This window comes from Nerophis lumbriciformis, linkage group LG26 (genome assembly GCF_033978685.3).
Source record: "Nerophis lumbriciformis linkage group LG26, RoL_Nlum_v2.1, whole genome shotgun sequence".
Lineage (NCBI taxonomy): Eukaryota > Metazoa > Chordata > Actinopteri > Syngnathiformes > Syngnathidae > Nerophis > Nerophis lumbriciformis.
This window is the reverse complement of record NC_084573.2, coordinates 18,776,868-18,796,284: the sequence shown is the minus strand read 5'-3', so window position 1 is coordinate 18,796,284 and position 19,417 is coordinate 18,776,868. Positions and strand designations below refer to the sequence as shown.

Sequence of the window (19,417 nt, the reverse complement as noted above, 5' to 3'; positions counted from 1 at the left end):
CTGAGAAACTAAATTTTTTTTTTGCAAATAATCATTAACTTAGAATTTAATGGTAGCAACACATTGCAAAAAAGTTGGCACAGGGGCATTTTTACCACTGTGTTACATGGCCTTTCCTTTTAACCCACGTTTGGGAACTGAGGAGACCAATTTTTTGGGGGGGGGGGGCTTGGTGGTAGCGGGGTGTATATTGTAGCCCGGAAGAGTTAGGGATGCAAGGGATTTTGGGTATTTGTTCTGTTGTGTTTATGTTGTGTTACGGTGCGGATGTTCTCCCGAAACGTGTTTGTCATTCTTGTTTGGTGTGGGTTCACAGTGTGGCGCATATTTGTAACAGTGTTAAAGTTGTTTATACGGCCATCCTCAGTGTGACCTGTGTGGCTGTTGATCAAGTATGTCTTGCAGTCACTTTAAAAATCGAGAGGGTTGGCAAATATGGTTTGCAGGCATCAAATTCCAAGTGAGCTAATATTTGCAAAAAAAAACAAAGTTTTCCAGTTCAAATGTTACATATCTTGTCTTTGCAGTCTATTCAATTGAATATAGTTTGAAAAGGATTTGCAAATCATTGTATTCTGTTTTTATTTACCATTTACACAACCTGCCAACTTCACTGGTTTTGGGTTTTGTATTTAATTGACAAACTCAGCACTGTCCTCTTAATTCCATAATGCTTCATTTGTTTGAATATGCCACCTCTCCATGACCAATTGGTGAGTATGAGGCTAGAAACAATACGACCAAATAGATCCATTTTTTGGAGCACCCCTAGTATCGCTCCATCCATCCAGCCATCAACTGCGTATATTGTTCATTGGAGTGTCATATTCATCATTTCACACTTTTTGTTGTATTAGTGCTCTTTTCGGATATTGTATTCTCAGGGCTTCTGATTGGCGACACTGGTCTCTTTACAACGCCACCTGCTGGGCAATCTGCATATGCTTTGACTTGTGGACTGATGTTACCCTGTCAACATGCACATAAACACTTCCACATGGAGTCATTTGAGGTGGTCATGAACTATCTGATCTATTAATAATCAATAAAATACTCAGTAGCTAATGAAAAAAAAAGAAAGCAGCAACTGTTGGAGCAGCTGGAAACCATATATGATCCAGTTGTGAACTCATAAGACCTTTTGTATGGCTATCCACAGGAAAATGTATTAAGCACAGTCAAACTTCTCCATTTCAAAGATGAGTCATTAGTCAATGGATATTTTCTGGCAACAAAGTTGAGAGTTTTGTGTTTTTGATACTTGATTATAAATTATTATTATTATTATTATTAAATTGTATTCTTGGTGATCTGCACCAATTTAGTAACGTGTCATCAAAGAGTAAAAATGCATTTATTTCAATATGCATCATAACAAAAATGGATAGATGTGTTATTTACGTGAGGGGTGGAAGGAGACGACACCACGAAGAACCTCAGGTTACCAGGTTTATTGTAACCTTTGATGATTGTGTTGGAGGTGTATGCTACTCTACGTGTTGGTTGCAGGACTAAGTGTGGAATTAACCATGTAAATAATACCAGAGGATGTTGTACGTGCGTGATGGATGAATTCTTCGTCAGTCCAAGAGGGCGAGGCACAAAGGAAGTCCGGGGACAGGCAGGAGGTCGAGGGCAGGAGAGAAGCGACAAGGTCCGTGTCCAGGCAAGGGTCGAGGATCGAGGGAGGCAGTCCAAAATCCGGATGGAGGTCGAGGCACAGAGCTCGAGCACACGGAACAAGGCGGGTACTGCGAGGGAGACAAGGGACATGAGTCAAAAAAGACAAAAGGACACGGAGAGCAAGGGCGAGGACAACAAGAGGGAAGCCAGAGACGTAATGCTTACTACTGAGAGCATACTTGCCAACCTTGAGACCTCCGATTTCGGGAGGTGGGGGCATGGCGGGCGTGGTCGGGGGTGGGGGCGTGGTTAAGAGGGGAGGAGTATATTGACAGCTAGAATTCACCAAGTCAAGTATTTCATACATACAGTGTATATACAAACATATACACACATATATATATACATATACATATATATATATATATATATATATATATATATATATATATATATATATATATATATATATATATATATATATGTATATATACATATACATATATATATATATATATATATATACACATACATATATATATATATACATACATACACATATATATATATATATATATATATATATATATATATATATATATATATATATATATATATATATATATATCCTGAAAATATGAAAACAAAACTGTGTTTAGATAATTGATACTTCAAACTTTCATAAATAAATCTTAAGGAATATAACATAACTTGGCTTCTGAGAGCTTCAAAATGTAATGAATAAAATGCTAAAGTTGTTGATAAACAAGCAATTATTTTAATAATTAAATATTGTCATTTTAAATGAATTATTATGATCATTTAAAATTAATGATTTAAAATATGTTTATTTTAATGTATAATTCTATGGCTGGAAGAAATAAGGAGTCAGAAAAAATACAAATAAAAATACAATTAATTTTGATGTTTTTAGCAAAATATAGTAAACATTTTTTTTTTTTTTTTTTAAATTAATAAATATATATTTTTTTAAGGTAAGATAAACATAGTAATACAATATATCTCTAGTCTGGGTGATTTAGTTCTTGTCACCCTGTTGTCCTCCCGTCATAAAGAAAAGGCTGTCCTCACGCCACGCCACGCCCCCTCCAGCTCCGGCTGAAAATCGGGAGATTTTCGGGAGAATATTTGTCCCGGGAGGTTTTCGGGAGAGGCGCTGAATTTCGGGAGTCTCACGAAAAATTCGGGAGGGTTGGCAAGTATGACTGAGAGTTAACGACATTCCAGCGTAGGTTCCTCGGAGCGACTGGTCTTTATGCTGTCCTCCTGATTGCTGCCAGGTGCGCTGATCGCAGACAATCTGCAGCTGTGGCGAAGCGTGGGCGTGATGCGTTCGGCGCGTGCTGGGGCATGTCCTGGCATGCTGCCAGACAGAGTGTTGAAGGATCTTGCTGCGGGAGAATTGGGGGTTCGAGACCGCGCCGTGACAAGATGTTGACAGTCCAACTCATACTGACTGGTATACACACACTATGGAGATGATGTCAGTAGAAAAAAATGCATTTAGTTTAGACAATAATGAGGATAATGGGACCCATTATTTACATTTGTTTGAACTATTATATGAACCTAAAATATGACTTATTTTGTCTTTGTGGAAAATATTGAACGCAATGTGTTGTCAAGCTTAGTATAAGCCACTGTGACACTATTGTTCATTTTTTTTATGTTTTTATTTTAATTTTAAAAATGGCTGTGATGATAATGTGAATGAGGGATTTCTAATCACTGCTATGTTGGAATTCTTATTAATATTGATACTGTTTGTTGATATTATTCATTTTTGTTTGACTACTTTTGAATTGTTTTGTGTCATGCTTGTGTGTCCTCTTAATTGCTCTGTTGATTGCTATTCTGAATGTTGCTGGGCCGGGTTTGGTTTCGGAATTGTAATTATATTATTATGGTATTATTGTGTGTTATTTTGTTGGACTGATTAATAAAAAATAAAAAAAATAACATTATTATCGAGGCAAACAGTAAACATGTCAATAAACAACCATATTTGTTGATACCTGTAATTGGGGGGAAAAACATGATTTTTTTTTTTTTTTTACTGTGCCCTAAAAAGTTTTTCATAGATGTTTCAAATCAAAGCACATGTGAGCCTTTTAAGGAAATGCTGGCTAAGTCTTGGCTTGCAGCCAGAAAACAATGAGCTGTGCTAAAAATGGTTTGAATACCACAGGGTGACTACCAAGCTGGTGCCTTCCCCCGTTTAAACACTTTCACCTTCTGAGAATGTTGTTGTTCGCTATTGATAGGGAACAAGTTTCTGGCCTATGTGTAATTTACTACCAGAAGTATCCAGTATTAGGAACACATTGCATAGCTTTGTGTTTGTTCATCATAACAGCTCATGAAGAAATTATTTAGCTTGTATGAATGACTCGCATTGTCATCACTTTGGAATCATGCTGTTAGCGCTAACAGCATAAAAAATGTATTCTAAACTCACACTTTTGGTGTGTAGCGAAACAAGTTTAGCTATTCCTCGTCCTGCAGGGATGATACTTGTAAGAAACATGTCACCATGAAGGCGAGGATTAGTCATTTAGAAGTAGCGGATGGATGATCGCTGCTAGCTAGCTAGCCATGTCTTAAAGCACCTCTTCCTGAGGGCGTTTCAGTGTTATAACTTCACCTTTATCGTCAGTTTTTAGGCCAAACTGTGTCCGCCCTCCCTTTTCTGTCTACACACTGTGTCTGCTTGTAAGTACTCCGTGATTGTGCGCTGCCGAATATGCTCGTCTGCTCGTAAACCAATCATGACGTGACAGCGCGCCGCCATGCCCTTTAAAAAGATAAATAAATTGGAAACCGATACTTTTCAAACAGAGTATAGTACCGTTTTTGATTCATTAGTACCGCGATACTATACTAGTACCGGTATACCGTACAACCCTATAACACCCTGTAGAAGTTTAGAAATAGCAGTGGCAAGGAGTTTATTAGCGCACAAGCTGACAGCTAGCGATTAACGCAACAGTTGTAAGCTAGCGATTAGTGTGTTTATTTTCAGCTAGTGATTAGGACACTAGTTGACAGCTAGCGATTAGCGTGTTAGGTTTTTATTTTTAGCTAGTGATTAGCGCACCAGTTGTCAGCTAGCGATGAATGTGCCAGTCGTCAACTAGCAATTAGCGAGCCCGTTGTCAGCTGGTGATGAGTAAAATGGTAAATGAGTTATACTTGTATAGCACTTTTCTACGGAGTCTACCATCGCTGAGTCTGTTTTACTTACTGATGTAGGAAAAAAACATTTTGCGAGATCTCGCAAAAAGTATTGCGAGATCTTGCAAAACATCCATGTCCCTTTAGGGCAGGGGTCGGCAACCCAAAATGTTGAAAGAGCCATATTGGACCAAAAATACAAAAACAAATCTGTCTGGAGCCGCAAAAAATTAAAAGCCATATTACATACAGATAGCGTGTCAAGAGATATAAATTGAATTAAGAGGACTTAAAGGAAACTAAATGACCTCAAATATACCTACAAATGAGGCATAATGATGGAATAGCCTAAATAGCATGTTAGCATCGATTAGCTTGCAGTCATGCAGTGACCAAATATGTCTGATTAGCACTCCACACAAGTCAATAACATCAACGAAACTCACCTTTGTGCATTCATGCACAACGTTAAAAGTTTGGTGGACAAAATGAGACAGAAAAAGAAGTGGCATAAAACACGTCCCCGAAAGTCGGAGAAAGTTGAACATGTAAACAAACTACGGTGAGTTCAAGGACCGCCAAAATTAGTAGAACAAAATGGCGCTCGCCAAATACTCGAATCAGTGAAGCATGTTTAATATAAACAGTGTGCTTTACAACAATTAGGGAGGTTTGTGTCATGTTTGTCCTCCTACAGAAACCATATTAACACAAAAAATATATATTTTTCCCCCTCATCTTTTTCCATTTTTCATCCATTTTTGAAAAAGCTCTAGAGAGCCACTAGGGCGGCGCTAAAGAGCCGCGGGCATACTTGCCAACCCTCCCGAATTTTCCGGGAGACTCCCGAAATTCAGTGCCTCTCCCGAAAACCTCCCGGCACAAATATTCTCCCGGAAATCTCCCGATTTTCAGCCGGAGCTGGAGGCCACGCCCCCTACAGCTCCATGCGGACCTGAGTGAGGACAGCCTTTTTTCACGACGGGAGGACAACTGGGTGACAAGAAATAAATCATCCAGACTAGAGATAAATTGTATTATTATGTTTATCTTACCTACAAATAAATATATTTATTAATAATAATTAAAAAAAAATGAAATACATTTTTACTATATTTTGCTAAAAACATCAAAATTAATTGTATTTTTTCTGACTCCTTATTACATCCAGGCATTAGAATTATACATTAAAATAAACATATTTGAAATAATTAATTTTAAATTATCCTAATAATTCATTTAAAATGACCATATTTAATTATTGAAATAATTGCTTGTTTATCAAAGACTTTAGCATTTTATTCATTACATTTTGAAGCTCTCAGAAGCCAAGTTATGTTATATTCCTTAATATTTATTTATGCAAGTTTGAAGTATCAATTATCTAAACACAGTTTTGTTTGCATATTTTCAGGATGTAGATAATATATATATATATAAATATATATATATATATATATATATACATATATGTATATGTATGAAATACTTGACTTGGTGAATTCTAGCTGTCAATATACTCCTCCCCTCTTAACCACGCCCTGCCCCACCCCCGACCACGCCCCCACCCCCCGAAATCGGAGGTCTCAAGGTTGGCAAGTATGGCCGCGGGTTGCCGACCCCTGCTTTAGAGGCTCCGTACTTTTCTAACTTCCAGGTACTCAAAGTGCTTTGACACTATTTCCACATTCACCCATTCACACACAGATGGCGAGAGATGCCATGCAATGCCTTAAATACCCCTTTTTTTTTTTACCTCACGCTGCTACCTTTTTCGCCTGCATCCTCAAAATCACAACAACCTCTTGCGTCTTCCATGACGCACCGCTTGTCACCGCTTGACAGAATGTCCCGACCATGTGATTTTGGAGACGAAGAATACGAGCAAATTTTTTGGGCGAATCTAGAGGCAGAGGCGTCTCGGTATGTTATTGGTCATTGCTTTCTAATGCCGGTCACAAACGCAGATCCTCCTCAAGCAACCAGCAACTAATTATGTGTCTCCATATGCAGAGTGGAACAATAATGATCACCTATATTACGGCAAAATAAACTACATTTAAGTATCATTATCAAGTAGCATTGTCACTGGAGGACAAAGCGAAACATGTTACACACCGAGAGCAAGCCAGGCGCAGACATGATAAAAGCAAAGCCGAGGTAGCTTTAAACAACACCAATAAATAAGTGCTTATAAGTTGAAGTAATGTGGATGGAAGCATGTCACAGCAGAAAGTAAGCAGTTATTAACAGGAAATGAACAAGTAGATTAATAAGAGTTGGAAAGAGGATTGCATAACAACAATGTTGATGTGTCAGCTCTGTTGCAAGTCAGGACACAACACGCAAGAGGAGGATTGGATTGCTCTGTAAATTGGTGGTGTTGATATTAAAGGTATTAAAGGTGGATCGATTCCAGAGGGATCAGATTGATATTTTCATTTCCTCAAAATGTTTTTTGTGTCGTTTTTGTTTACGTTTACAAACTCAAAGAAAAATTCTCTGGACACAGGAGGACTCCGAGGGCAAAAACCAAAGAGTTTGAATGAGTAGCAGATAATAGTTTTTGATTTGGTTTAATTATTGTGTACTATTGACTTTGACTAGCTCAAATTAGAATAAAGAACTTGTTTAAATATTGTTTTGATATTGTTAAACTGTCAACAGCACTCACCATAAATACATGTGATCGGTATTGGTATCGGCTAGGGTTGTACGGTATACCGGTATTGGTATAGTACCGCGATACTAATGAATCATATTCGGTACTATACCGCCTCTAAAAAGTACCTGTCTCCCACGCCCCCGCACCCTGTCGTCGTCACGTCATGCCATTGCTGGTTTTACGAGCAGAAGAGCATGTTCAGCAGCGCACACACTAACGATACAGGTGAAGTTATAACACTGAAACGCCCTCAGGAAGAGGTGCTTTAAGACATGGCTAGCTAGCTAGCGGCTAAAGACCAGCCGCAGTCTGCAGTGTTTTAGCTACTTCTAAATCACTAATCCTGGCCTCCATGGCGACAAATAAAGGAAGTTTCCTACAAGTATCATCCCTGCAGGACGAGGAATAGCAAAACATGCTTTACACACCGTAGCTCACCAGCGTCAAAATGTAAACAAACGCCATTGGTGGATCTACACCTAACATCCACTGTAATGATACCAAGTACAGGAGCGTATCTAGTCGATACTACTATGATTACATCGATATTTTTTAGCCTCACAAAATCTTCTTTCATTTAAAAAAAATGTATATTATGTTTATAAACTAAGGAATTACGTCCCTAGACACATGAGGACTTTGAATATAACCATTGTATGATCTTGTAACTACTTGGTATCGGATTGATATCCAAATTTGTGGTATCATCCAAAACTAAAGCATCCAAACAAGAGAAGAATAAGTGTTTATTAAATTTTAACAGAAGTGTAGATGGAACATGTTATAACAGAAAGTAAGCAGATATTAACTGTAAATGAACAAGTGGATTAATAATCAATTTTCTACCGCTTGTCCTTAATAATTTTGACAAATAATAGAATGGAAAATGACAAAATATGTTACTGCATACGTCAGCACCCAAATTAGGAGCCTTTGTTTGCTTACTTACTAATGAAAGACAAATTGTCTAGTATGTTCACTATTTTATTTAAGGACAAAATAGTTATTGGATTGCAATAAGAAACATATGTTTAATGTAGCGTAAGATTTTTTTGTTAAAATAAAGCCAATAATGCCATTTTTGTGGTCCCTTTTATTTGGAAAAATATCGAAATACATTTTGGTACCGGTACCAAAATATTGGTATCGGGACAACCCTAGTACACGCAAAATCCTCATTTAACAAAGGCGGTTAGTACCACTTGGCAGTTGCACACGCAGTGTTAGCGAATCACATGCAACACGCCCACTAATAGTACCCGCAATTTTATAGATTGCACACGCCGTTTAGTGCGTGGTAATTAGATCTTAGTCAATCAGGCCCTTGGTACAGTTTTTAATGCTAGCTGCAACGGAGGCCTCAAGCTCGCAACTTTAGAGGTATGTTAGTTGAAGAATGTCGGGATGAAATTCCAGAATGTACGACTTTAGAGCTTCCAGTGTAGATCAATAGCTTGTGTGATGTGCAGACAGCATGGCTTGTGAATAACCGTGAGTCATTAGGTTTACACACAGGACTCCATGACTCATTCCCTTAATAGTATTGCCGTCAGGATGTGCGTGCGTGTTAGAGAGAGACTGCAATTAGAGGAAAATGGGAAATATAGCACATCTACGATGAATCCTGCTCGAGATAGGTCCTGAAACAATTTGCAACCGTCTCTTTAAAGTGAATGCAAATTAAGCTGGCAGAGTGTCTTCAAATGTGTTATTGTGGTGAATGAGGATCTTTTTTCTGCATATTTGTGGCGGTGATGCGTCGAGTTGCTGCGGAGGAATGATGACTTAGGGCGCTGATCATGCTAGAATACGTGTCAGGTGATTAAAAACACAAATATATTGTCCGCAAGTTGCCTGTGCAGGAGGCGAAATTCTTGTTATCGTGTTGACAAATGTGCCCTGTGATGAGGTGGCGACTTGTCCAGGGTGTACCCCGCCTCCCGCCCAATTGTAGCTGAGATAGGCTCCAGCACCCCCCGCGCCCCCAAATGGGACAAGCGGTAGAAAATGGATGGATGGATGGATGGGTGTTGACAAATGTGTCTTGACCAAAGGGCAAGCGTCCAAAAAAAATACCTGTTTGCAAGCCGTGGTCCGTGCGGGCTCAGTGGTAATTAGTGTTGTCCCGATACCAATATTTTGGTATTGGTACCGGTACCAAAATTATTTCGATACTTTTCGGTACTTTTCGATACTTTTCTAAATAAAGGGGACCACAAAAAATTGCATTATTGGCTTTATTTCAACAAAAAATCTTAGGGTACATTAAACATATGTTTCTTATTGCTAGTTTGTCCTTAAATAAAATAGTGAACATACAAGACAACTTGTCTTTTAGTAGTAAGTAAGCAAACAAAGGCTCCTAATTAGTCTGCTGACGTATGCAGTAACATATTGTGTCATTTATCATTCTATTATTTTGTCAACATTATGAGGGACAAACTGTAAAAATGTATTATTAATCTACTTGTTCATTTACTGTTAATATCTGCTTACTTTCTCTTTTAACATGTTCTATCTACACTTCTGTTAAAATGTAATAATCACTTATTCTTCTCTTGTTTGGATGCTTTACATTAGTTTTGGATGATACCACAAATTTGGGTATCAATCCGATACCAAGTCATTACCATTACCATTGGTCATATTCAAAGTCCTCATGTGTCCAGGGACGTATTTCCTGAGTTTATAAACATAATATCATTTTTTTGAAAAACGAAAGAAGATGTGATGCCAAAAAATATCGACGTAATCATAGTAGTATCGACTCGATACGCTCCTGTATTTGGTATCATTACATTGGATTTCAGGTGTAGATCCACCAATGGCGTTGGTTTACATTGTGACGCCGGTGAGCTACGGTGTGTAGTGAAGCATGTTTAGATATTCTCGTTCTGCAGGGATGATACTTGTAAGAAACATACTTTATTTGTCGCCATGGAGACAAGGATTAGTGATTTAGAAGTAGCTACAACACTGCAGACTGTGGATGGATTTTAGCTGCTAGCTAGCTACTCATGTCTTAAAGCACCTCTTCTGGTGGGCGTTTTAGTGTTATAACTTCACCTTTATCGTTAGTTTTTAAGGTAAAATGCGTCTGTTCTCCCTTTTCTGTCTACACACTGTGTCTGCTTGTAAGTACTCCGTGTGTGTGCGTTGCCGAACACGCTTGTCTGCTCGTAAACCAGCAATGACAAGACATGACGACGACTATTTTGCAATACAAGCAGTACACTGACTCCTATAAGGTACAGTGAAACCTCTATTTATGAACCCCTTACTATACAAACTTTTCAATTTCGATTGCAGCGCAGCCATTTTGTGCCAGGCAGCACATCCATGGTGTGCAGGCTGATTGCTTATTCAGTCAGCAGAGCAGTGTTGTCGTTAGCTACTTTGCTAAAAGCTACTTTGTTTTTCAGCCTTTATACAAAACGTTTCTACTTTGGCTAGCTCTGGAAAAAAAGCAACGTACAAGCGATGTGAGGTTTGAAATGTTCAAAGAGTGTCCCCAGCGTTGTCGACACTGGCAACCCTGTTCAAGAACCAATTTGTCACACCTGGGTGAAGTCTTGTCTGGGTTTTGTCTGGTTTCATGTTGTCTTGTCACTTCCTGTTTTATTTTGAAAAGCCAACTCTCTTTCTCGTTTCAGATTACTTGCCCTTCCTCGTGTGTCATCGTTTGTCCTGATTGATTTCACCTGTTCTCCCATGCTTAAGTGTCTCTTCCTCTCTCTGTCCTGTTCCAGAGTGTTTTCGTATCTCTGTGTGCATACCTCCAGCATTTCTTTGCCACAGTCTTGTCCACCGCCATAGGTTTTTGTGTTACCTTTTGGATCCTCTGGAACGTTTTCAGGTAAGGTTAGCTCCCTTGTATCGCGTCCGTTGGAGAGCCTTTTGTTGTATTTGGTAGTTTTATTTCTTAGAACCTTTTTCCCTCCTTAGCTGGAGCATTTTGTGTTTGTTAATAATTTTGTAAATTTAGTGGTCAGGTTAGATCTGCTTTTATAGCCTGTTTTGTTTCTCCCGATTTTGGATCCCTTCCCTTGTCAAAATAAATAACTGCTTTTGATATCCTGCGCCTGTGTTTAGAGTCCAATTCTGGTCGTGACACAATTAAGTTCGTATATCGAGATTTCACTGTATATCCAAGTTCAGTTCAGGATGGCTTAGAGTTGAGGAAAGAGTACACCAAATCGCAATGTGCCTGGTATTCACAATATGCAGAGAAGCTGTCCCCAAGTACCTGTCCAACTATTTCACCAGAGTAAGTGATGCTCACAGGTACTACACGAGAGGGAGTTCCTCAGACCTCGCCCCCCCCCAAATTCAAGACTCTCATGGAAAAAAATGCATTCTACTATTTTGCCACCACACAGTGGAATGCCCTACCAACAGACCTTAAAATCTGAACTTCCCTACTAAATTTTAAAACTGCCATAAAATCATGGCTCAGCTCAACCTCTACCTGATCTGAACCAAAATTGATCCCCAGCAACTTTCCGAAGCATCAAGCAGGTTTATATGTGGTTATAGTGTATATATCTTTTCTCATTCTGTTTTGCACACTCTTGGAGTCAACATGTGCATAGTCATGTACATAGTGTCATGTACATAGTGTATATACCCCCCACCCCTATTTTTTGTATATATGGTTTTTCAAATCACCTGACATGTATACTGTGTATATGTGCATAATTTATCAATTTTTTTAACGTAATTTTTTATATACATGTTACAGGTTATACAACTTTTATTATTGAATGCATCAAATGTGATACATATTTAATGGACTACAATGGAAACAAGCCTTTTGGCTTTTTGTGCCATCCATTTGCCTTTTTAAAGCATTACATGGATTCAATTATTTAAGATGTCAATAAACTTCTCAATCAATCAATCAATCAATCAATCAATCAATCAATCAGTGCGGCGTTAGGGGATGGCTATTTTTGCTCAAACCCCGAATGTTTTCTGATAAACCCCAAATCTGAATTTTACTTTTGAGGGCAGACAAAAAAAACTTTTGGAAGTAACGTGCAGTACTGGAGTCCAACAGAGAGACAGCAGTTGCGTAAAGGAGCCTATAAACAGCCTCCGCCGAGACTACCTGAAGAAGAAGCTCTTACGCGGCCTGCTATTTGCAAATTATTTCAAACATGCATACAATTACAATATGGTACATCACTTATTTCCAATTTCTCATTAAAAAAGTACAGCGATAGCTAAACAACGCTTGCTGTGATGGAACGGGTGATGATTCAAGTGCGTAGGATCTTTGAAAAGTGCTTTGCTCAAAGTTAGCTTACTATCAGTAAAGTTATATACAAAGAAAGGGAATGATATTTAGACAATGTTACATACGTGCTTACCTGTAGCGAACGCGGCTGCACACTTCCTGTACCTTGCACTTTTCTAGCCTGTAATTCCGAGTTGGATAACGTTAAATTGATTGTAACAGGTTGTGCCTCATATTTCCTAGTTGCCATCGAATGCACCATGGCATGTAGGCTACATCACTGCATGCAGAGAACACGGACACCGAGACGGTTGCTCTGGCTCTGGGTCTCGTAAAGTAGTCTAGACTTGGGTTGATGGGTTGTTTTCAACTCTCCTGTGCCGGTCCAGGGACAAGCCGCTGCAGACAAGACACGCTTGAGAACCAAAAATAGCTTGGAAAATATAAATTAATATATTATAGGGCGATTTAAGTTAAATTTAACAAAACATCTGAATGCCTCCCCTCATGTTCTGTCAACTTTCGGTTGATATAATAGTAATAATAATAATAATATTAATAATAATTAGGGATAGGAATTTTACAACAACTCACGTTTCAATGTGAGTTGTCGTAACGCCGGATAGTCGAACCTTGGATTCAGGAGGAACAGTGTGGTTTTCGTCCTGGTCGTGGAACTGTGGACCAGCTCTATACTCTCGGCAGGGTCCTTGAGGGTGCATGGGAGTTTGCCCAACCAGTCTACATGTGCTTTGTGGACTTGGAGAAGGCATTCGACCGTGTCCCTCGGGAAGTCCTGTGGGGAGTGCTCAGAGAGTATGGGGTATCAGACTGTCTGATTTTGGCGGTCCGGTCCCTGAATGATCAGTGTCAGAGCTTGGTCCGCATTGCCGGCAGTAAGTCGGACATGTTTCCAGTGAGGGTTGGACTCCGCCAAGGCTGCCCTTTGTCACCGATTCTGTTCATAACTTTTATGGACAGAATTTCTAGGCACAGTCAAGGCGTTGAGGGGATCCGGTTTGGTGGCTGCAGGATTAGGTCTCCGCTTTTTGCAGATGATGTGGTCCTGATGGCTTCATCTGGCCAGGATCTTCAGCTCTCGCTGGATCGGTTCGCAGCTGAGTGTGAAGCGACTGGGATGAGAATCAGCACCTCCAAGTCCGAGTCCATGGTTCTCGCACGGAAAAGGGTGGAGTGCCATCTCCGGGTTGCGGAGGAGACCCTGCCCCAAGTGGAGGAGTTCAAGTACCTCGGAGTCTTGTTCACGAGTGAGGGAAGAGTGGATCGTGAGATTGACAGGTGGATCGGTGCGGCGTTTTCAGTAATGCGGACGCTGGATCGATCCGTTGTGGTGAAGAAGGAGCTGAGCCGGAAGGCAAAGCTCTCAATTTACCGGTCGATCTACGTTCCCATCCTCACCTATGGTCATGAGCTTTGGGTTATGACCGAAAGGACAAGCTCACGGGTACAAGCGGCCGAAATGAGTTTCCTCCGCCGGGTGGCAGGGCTCTCCCTTAGAGATAGGGTGAGAAACTCTGTCATCCGAGAGGAGCTCAAAGTAAAGCCGCTGCTCCTCCACATCGAGAGGAGCCAAATGAGGTGGTTCGGGCATCTGGTCAGGATGCCACCCGAGCGCCTCCCTAGGGAGGTGTTTAGGGCACATCCGACCGGTAGGAGGCCACGGGGAATACCCAGGACACGTTGGGAAGACTATGTCTCCCGGCTGGCCTGGGAACGCCTCGGGATCCCCCGGGAAGAGCTGTACGAAGTGGCTGGGGAGAGGGAAGTCTGTGCTTTCCTGCTTAGGCTGCTGCCCCCGCGACCCGACCTCAGATAAGCGGAAGAAGATGGATGGATGGATGGACGTTTCAATGTGATTTTGTTCTTGGGGTTATTTAATTTAATTTAATTCAGAATCGATTCTCGTTTCATACAGATTCCTGCAATGTATTATTTGGTAAAGGAATTATAATAAAATATTTCGCAACAGGTTACAGGTTACAAAACCTCCTCTCGGCTGCTGACATATGTCGTACAAACGCAGCGGGTAAATGAAATGTAATCTCAAAAATGTATTCAACAATTTTGTTTTATTGATTCTTCGAAATTATTAATAGATTTAGATTTCAATGGATTCAATGCAGATCTCAAGTACACAAAAACAGGTTCAAAATGCTTGGATTTACATGACACGTCCGGCTAATAAATATGCGTAGTAGTCATGCTGGCGTCTGTTGTCAATGGGTACTAGGCGCCATTTAGCCTTTCTCAAAGAAAAACGCTTCGATGCTTTCATTGTTTTTGGCTGTACGAACCGTTCAAATCGCAAAAAGGATACACGTTTCTTCAGAGTTCCTCGAGAGGCAATCAAGAAGGGTAGAAAAGTGCAAGATTTTACAGTGACGAGGACAAAGTGGCACGCACTCCAGCCCAAGGGGGCAAGCAGAGTCGAAGAACGCACAAGTTTACAGTAATCACTTCGTTAAAGGTTTGGTTGATATATTTTTTATGTACTTTACTTCTTTAGTGATTACCATTGAATTATTATCTTAATATTATTTGTATTTTAATATGTAACAAAGAGATACTAATATCAGATACTTTGTCAGAAAAGGTTGTGCGTCTTTTTTTTGTACACAAATACACTATATTGCCAAAAGTATTTGGCCACCTGCCTTGACACATATGAAGAGCCCGCTCCAAACTGTTCCCACAAAGTTGGGAGCATGGAATTGTCCAAAATGTTTTGGTATCCTGGAGCATTCAAAGTTCCTTTCACTGGAACTACAACTCCTGAAAAACAACCCCACACCATAATTCCTCCTCCACCAAATTTCACACTCGGCACAATGCAGTCCGAAATGTACTGTTTTTCTGGCAACCTCCAAACCCAGACTCGTCCACCAGATTGCCAGACGGAAAAGCGTGATTCATCACTCCAGACAACACGTCTCCACTGCTCTAGAGTCCAGTGGTGACGTGCTTTACACCACTGCATCCCACGCTTAGCATTTGACTTGGTGATGTATGGCTTAGATGCAGCTGATCGGCCATTGAAACCCATTCCATGAAGCTCTCTGCGTATTGTACGTGGGCTAGTTGGAAGGTCACATGAAGTTTGGAGCTCTGTAGCAACGGACTGTGCAGAAAGTCTTTGCACTATGCGCTTCAGCATCCGCTGACTCCTCTGTCAGTTTACGTGGCCTACCACTTGGTGGCTGAGTTGTTGTTGTTCCCAAACTCTCGCATTTTCTTATAATAAAGCTGACAGTTGACTTTGGAATATTTAGGAGCGAGGAAATTTCACTACTGGATTTGTTGCACAGGTGGCATCCTATGACAGTTCCACGCTGGAAATCACTGAGCTCCTGAGAGCGGCCCATTCTTTCACAAATGTTTGTAGAAACAGTTAAAGTGCTTGATTTTATACACCTGTGGCCAGGCCAAGTGATTAGGACACCTGATTCTGATCATTTGGATGGGTGGCCAAATACTTTTGGCAATATAGTGTATGTCAGAGTACATATGACAACAGGACAACTATCAAATATGGTGATATGCAGTCACGGGTGTCAGCTGTCGGGGGCTAGTCGTCGTACGTAGTTTGTTTACATGGACGCGTCCTCACAAGACGCAAAGTTAAATCATGAAATACAGCCTTACCAAGAAAAAACGATGCATAATGTTCCGTGAGAGTCTTGATGCCCATGTCCTTGACCCAGCCACACACAAAAAAGTTGTAGACCTCCATGCTTTTCCAAGTTTTCACCTGTTTTGTCGTGTAGAATGAAGTCTGTGTGACGATCTGTCACTTCACGTCTTGTTATGTTTCCGTAGTTTGTGTTTATTTCCTGTCAGCGCTCTTTTTATTTTAGTTCCACTTCCTGCATGTTTCCCTGAGCGCTCGTTCCCTCACTGCAACCAGGTATGCCAGGCTACTATTTATGCCTGCCTCGCCCTCCAGTCAGGGCTCGTGGATTATATCAGGGACACTCATGGCTGCGGTAGTTGTGAGGTACCCAAGATGCAAGAGACAGGATGATGACGTACAGGTAAGACAAGTATTTATTATCAACCAAGGGAGGAGCAGTCATGCACACAGCATGCAGCTAGAAGTCAGTAACATTTGCAAAGAAACAATCCTCGAGCTCTGACTGGAGGGCGAGGCAGGCATAAATAGCAGCCTGATTGGCAACTGGTGTGTCAGGCTGCCAATCAGCGACAGGTGAGGGAACAAGCGCTCAGGGAGATATGCAGGAAGTGGAACTAAAATAAGAGCGTTGACAGGAAATAAACACAAACTAAGGAAACATAACAAGACGTGAAGTGACAGATCGTCACAGTCTGATATTTTTAAATGTCTGGGAACTCCGACGGATAATGTTTGATATCACTCGACAAATATTTTTTTTAATAAAGTATAGGGATCCATTCTATTGCATAGTTCGATCTTTTGTGCGTATCCGCTTTTTGCAGGACGATCTAGGGCCCTTGCATACTCAGAGAGATTTGCATGCAGCTTATCTTGTTTTTCATGTGGGGGAAGAAGTCACGTGACCCAATACAAGAAATAGTTAATTGGTTTAGCATTATAGACCCCCTTTAATATGCAGGTCACATCACGTAAATGGAGCGTTGTTGTTTTAAAACTTTTTTTAAGAGGGCCTTACAGGAAGGGTAGATGAATTCCATTACTCGTGTTGTTAGCTGCCTTGAAATAGCAGTTTTTCACTATTTAAACGCACAGAAAAGGGATAGACGTGTGTTCTTGTCTCACATAGGTATTGGGGATGATGAAAAAAAAACACCACTTTTTGCAAATACAAAAAAAATCCATCCCACATCTGAGCTGAGTCCGGGATCGTGTCTCCTGACAAGATACTACGAATTTGTATTTAAAAAAAAAATGCATATCTACTGAATGTGTCATATTATTTTTATCTGATTTTTGAAAAGCCACCTAATGAAAGATTTGTAGAATCAGAAAGCAAACACTTGATAGATGCAATTTATATTTTAGCACTTTTAGGAAGAGAATCAGCTAAAAAGGGGATGTTGATTAATCGATTTCCATATCCAGCCACAAAGCGCAAACACTCACTGAACATCTTCCTTGAACACTAACCAAATGAACAGTCCCCTTTAAAAGACCGGCCTGCTTCACAGTTGTAACATTGTGACGCTAACCACAGACACCTTATTGGCCATCCACACTTCTTGCAGAGCAGAAACAGGATTACCAATAAGAACATAATGGGCATGCAGAAAATAAACACGTTCCGTTCATCACAGCTGCAGCCGGTTCTTAACAATAATTCTGCTGACCGTCTTCTAACACATCATCAACATGTCAAATTATACAAAGTTGTTTTCCAAATAAATCCTACGCCAAACAAGAACTATCTAACCTTACATTCCTGACCAGTGAAAATACCTTTCCCAAAGCTGAAGTATGATATTGCTACTTTGGACTTCTCCAGCTGGATGAAATGAGGCGTAGGGATGTGCCAATTTACCTCAGCGACCAGTCCAGAATACACCAAATGGAGATAACGCCATGAGTGATGATGGTAGCATGTAACCATTATCTACCCTGAACTTGGAGAAAAGCAATAGACATAGGAGGCTTTGCCAAATGGCCATGAAAGTCGATCAATTTGACACAAAAAGACGAAATGTTACATGTCGAAGGCTTCCCTTTATACAAAGTGAAGTGGCTACACACACCACTTCATAAAGGGCAGCTCTGGATAAAGCAGGCTTCGTTACACATCTTAAAATAAAGCCTGGAGTTCTGTCATGTGATATACGGTATATGTAAATGTGCACAATGGCGTTTTGCAGGCATGGACAAACACAGCTCATGAGCATTAAAGCTACAGACACAAAACGGTGTGTTCCCAGTAGGGCAGGGTTTTTCAACTAAATTGTTGGGGTCCACATTTTTAGAAAGCTAAGGACCGAGGGGCCGGACTTCTCCCTTCACTATAGGTCTTATTTTCTCTACTCTGGAGAACCAATAGACATTTGATTTTACATGAGCGCTCTGCTGTTTTTACGACCTAGGCAAAGATCATCTCTATGACAACACTCTAGAGATTCTAAGAAGGGATTCTAACAATTTTTAATTTTTTTAAATCAACTCACAGGCCATTAGTTGAATAGCCAAATTGATGAAAAAGAGAGTACCGTATTTGTTGGACTATAAGATATATATATAAAATCCTTTCATTTTCTCAAAAATCGACAGTGTGCCTAATGTACGGCATATTTCTGGTTGTGCTTACCGACCTCGAAGCAATTTTATTTGGTACTTGGTGTAATGATAAGTGTGACCAGTAGATGGCAGTCATACATAAGAGATATGTGTAAACTGCAAGATGACGCCAGTAAACAACACCAACACTTTAAATGTTCCATTGAGAATATAGAACATTACACACGGCGCTCAAAAATCGGTCAAAATGTTTTTAGTACAACTTCGGTAAGCTATGAAGCCGCACCGCTTGATGGATTGTTGGCGCATTAAACATACAAGTATTATTATGGTGCGTGTATAAGGACCGCAAAATGGCACCTGTTATTAGACATTATCTGCCGTTTTGTTTCGCAATATTATGCAAAACCAACTTTTCTTACTTTCTGGTACCTGCTGATTTGTATTTGAGATCTACGTAAGTCCTAAAAATGTGCGC

The 19,417-nt window shown here is 40.2% G+C and overlaps 1 protein-coding gene and 1 long non-coding RNA gene across 2 annotated transcripts in view; one reads left to right on the top strand and one right to left on the bottom strand.

Moving 5' to 3' along the window:
* Nucleotides 1–1,436: 1,436 nt before the first annotated feature.
* The window catches only part of LOC140679840 (uncharacterized), a 43,360-nt gene continuing 25,379 nt past the window's right edge, over nt 1,437–19,417 (bottom strand). The window contains exon 2 of the long non-coding RNA XR_012051176.1: nt 1,437–1,751. This is a non-coding gene — a long non-coding RNA (uncharacterized lncRNA). The remainder of the gene's footprint in view (nt 1,752–19,417) is intronic.
* The window catches only part of alkal2a (ALK and LTK ligand 2a), a 30,323-nt gene continuing 22,152 nt past the window's right edge, over nt 11,247–19,417 (top strand). The window contains exon 1 of the mRNA XM_061987295.2: nt 11,247–11,339. The gene's annotated coding sequence lies outside the window, so the exon portion shown is untranslated. The remainder of the gene's footprint in view (nt 11,340–19,417) is intronic.